This window comes from Hydra vulgaris, chromosome 03, assembly GCF_038396675.1.
Source record: "Hydra vulgaris chromosome 03, alternate assembly HydraT2T_AEP".
Taxonomy (NCBI): Eukaryota; Metazoa; Cnidaria; class Hydrozoa; order Anthoathecata; family Hydridae; genus Hydra; species Hydra vulgaris.
The window spans coordinates 26,196,415-26,200,266 of NC_088922.1; positions in this window are offsets into that span (position 1 = coordinate 26,196,415).

The window sequence follows — 3,852 nt, forward strand, 5'->3', positions numbered from 1 at the left end:
CAGATCTGAAGAGTTCCCTGACCAGTCTAAAACGAGGGTATTTTTTGTTTTAAGAAAGTTTGTGATATAGTTTTAGCTTTATGGCATGGAGCATTATCAAGCATAAGCTTAAATATATTATCATTTAGAAACCATTCTTGTATTTGAGGGATAAGTCGGCTTTCCAGAACCTCTAGATACTGTATTTGGTTCATCATCCCATTAACAATATGTAGTCTTCCCGTGCTTCTACCGCTAATATCTAACCACACCATAACTTTAGTTGGATGTTTAATAATTTGTACAAAACAATCAGGATAATATTTTTAGTTTGGTCTTCTTTGGAGAATGGAGACTTCACCCAACAGGATCTCAAAAGTTGATTCGTCTGAAAAACACCTAAAAAAATTGACATAATGCGGTTGTAATAAGGTTTATGTCAATATTTAAACACTTTTTCAACAATATTTTATTCAAAATTGATTAACTTACGTGTCCCAATCTCAAATAAATGAATAGAGTATTACAATGTATGATTGAAGTATGTTATGCAGTGCCGTGGTATGTATGTTATGCAGTGCCGTGGCTACTGGGTCCGAGCCCCCTCCCTCATAAAACCTGTCATTAGGGCCCCAAAATCTTAAAAAATTTTCCATTAGATATTACTTAAAAAGAAATCCTTACATTTGCAAAAGGGCCCCTAAATTTGCAAATCTAAGGACCCTTTTCCCTCCCCCCTCCCCCAATTAGTGGATATGGGGAGCCTAGCTACGGCTCTGGAGTTACGATATATAATTAACGAAACTTTAAGCTTTAGTAACTTAGAAAACAACTTTTTTGAGTTTTTAAAAAATGTTTTAGATGTCTATTTAATCAAATGTTGTGTTATGATTCAAAGCAAGAAAAGTAATTTAAAGTAACATGCTTTTGGGATTAAAATTTCTGATTCTAATCTTTCTTTTTAAGGTCATCTAAATGACTTAGCAATGAAACTCAGCACATCTAATGGAATGCTTGCCAAAGTCCACCATTATGTAAATCTAGAAACTCTGCTAAACATACATCATGCTATTTTGGGTCCCATCTAAGATATGCATGTCAAATATGTGGACAACCCCATAAATAAACCATTTTAAGGTTGTCCCATCTCCAAAATAAAGCCTTGAAAATAATATATTTTCTGTAAAATAACTTTATAATAAATCTAATGTGTTATACCTAATCTCCAATATATTAAAATTAAGCAATTTTGTGGTATTCCTTAACTGCCAATTTGTCTGGAATTATCATCACAAAAACCTTCCCTTATCATTCAACAATACCTTTACAAGTAAAAATTGTCACTATCCTCTTTGCTCCATCAGTAGCTTAAACTTAGTTATTCCAAAACACCACTCTGCTAAATATGGAAATAAATCCATTAAATATCAATATATTAGCTCATGGAACAAACTACCTCCTGATTTAAAACATTTAGCATCAGCGTACGTTGTAAAGCACCAGCTCTAAAGTCAACTCGCCTGCAACCAACCTTCAATATAACTCCAGCTATTTAAAAAGAAATTCAAAAAGAAATTGAAAAAAAATTACAATCGACCCAATCATTTGCCGAAGATTTACAGTAAATGTTTTACATCCAACACGTTGATGCAAAAAAATGTAGAGGTGCTAAGTGTGAAGAAGAGTGTCTCAATAAATATGAAATATTTGAAAAATTGAAAGATGCTGACCGCAAAACAAGCTTGGAAACAACATAAGCTTGACTTTGATAATGAATAGCAGATAAATCAATCAACAACTGCGACTCTAAAAATAACAACCAAGGCAAGTGTACAAAGTGCCGTAATGTTTTGAGCAAAGCACCAGCAAGTCGAAATAGTGATTGGCATTAGTGCGAAAATTCAAAATGCAAGATTTGGCTTTGTCAAAACATGCATTCCAAAGCGATATATAAAAAGAGTTTTATTGTACCAAAAAGTTCAGCACAAGTGACAACTCAACTCAACCTCCAGAACCTCTTAAAGACTCAACATCATCACATAAATGAAAATATTTTTTTTATTTTCAATTAAAATTCGATTAAACAACACTAAAGGAAAAAAATAATAGAAAAAAGATACAAATTTTAAAATATTAAATTTTATAAAATTCCTTTTTTATGTTTGAAAACTAAATGAACTTTAAGACTTCATCATACATTTGTATTCTTTTTGACCGGCGTTCCGTATAATGGGTTTTCGGTATGCTATAAAATGTTCTGAAAGTTTGTTATATTTCTTAAGTGTTTTGATCTTAGACAATACTTTTGAAGTGAAGTTTTGTTTTTTGCGTACTCGCGTAGTTACTTTTACTTTTGGAATAGTTGATGAAACATTGAATTAGGCCAAAATTTATCAGTTAGAAACTTTGCACAATAACGTATGAGCAAACTCAATACATCACCTCCAATAGTTTTGGTAATATTTGACTGAATACATATTATTTGGGAAAGCCAAGATAAATTTTCATCAATAAGAATTCTTAAGAATTTTAAACTGACTTGGTATTCAATTAGTTTATCATTTAAAAAAAGATCAGGTAACTTATGAGGAATGTTTATACTTGTGTTATATGGTATTAATTCGTTTTCTCAATATTAAATGATAGAATTATATTACGTTAGTATCCAGACGCATCTAAGACATCGCAAAAAGTATTAAAAGAGCTCAGCACAGGCACATATGTTGACACAGTTAAATACGCAAACACAATCAGTGAGACGCAATTCATTTTGACATTTAACGAGTGAATGCCTAGTAAATTTCCAGATGTTTATATGTAAACGTTTACATCCAGGACAAAATTAGGAGCCTTGAATTAAAGTTGTTGGTTCATTATTACCAGAAAAATGTTTTGGTTTGAAAAATCTTGACGTAGTTAATGCTAAATAATAAAGACATGTGTATTGAACTAATGAACCTTATGTAATCAGATTGTGTGACAATCTAGCAATTTTTACCAACATTTTTGCAGCATCTACTAAAAAAAAGAAGCTTAAAAAGAACCGGCGATTACAAGAATAGTATTGAAAGCGACCATGATAATACGAGTACTAACCATGACGCAAACATAACCAATGATAACTAAGAAAATCTTTCTGGTAGGTTTCAAGTTGTGTTTAGTAAAAGAAAAAGACTATTGAATTAAAAGATGATTTTCAGCCGCTAATCAGTATGGTGAGCAAAGTTGTAAGTTTTTTTTTACTTACTCATTGGAGTAGTTTGTAAACAATTCTCGAACGTTATAATGAAATTGAAAAGTTGCATTTACAAGTCGCTAATTGTCTTTAAATTCAAAACTGAGATAAATAATGCAATAACATCCGACACAATAAAGTTCTATTATAAAGTTTGTATTTGAGAAAAAAGAAAAGTCAGTTTTTAAAAGTAAGTCATTTCGAATCCTCAAAAGAAACTTGGGTAAGTAGAGATTTTGAAATAAGGTTATCCCCAGTAAATTAATTTTGTAAATATATAAAAAATAGTAAATTAATTTATAAATATATAGCATTTTCTATTAAAAAAAAATCATAAAAATAAGATTTAAGATTAAATAGAGTAAATTAAAAAAAATCTTAGTTGTTTTATATTTTTTCAAATTTTTAAAAGCATTTCAAGCATAACTTTTTTTCAAAAAATTTTATTTCGCTTCTTTTTATTAACTTTAAATTTTGCGTTTTTCGAGCCTAACTATTACTTGCTTTCAAAATTTTAAACAGAGTAACTACCTTTTTCCACCATTTTTGAGGAAGTATGAAGCCATAAGATGTTCAGTTACAACTTCGATATTATAAATGTTCGGTAATTACTCCGTCTGACCAAATAGAAAATTACA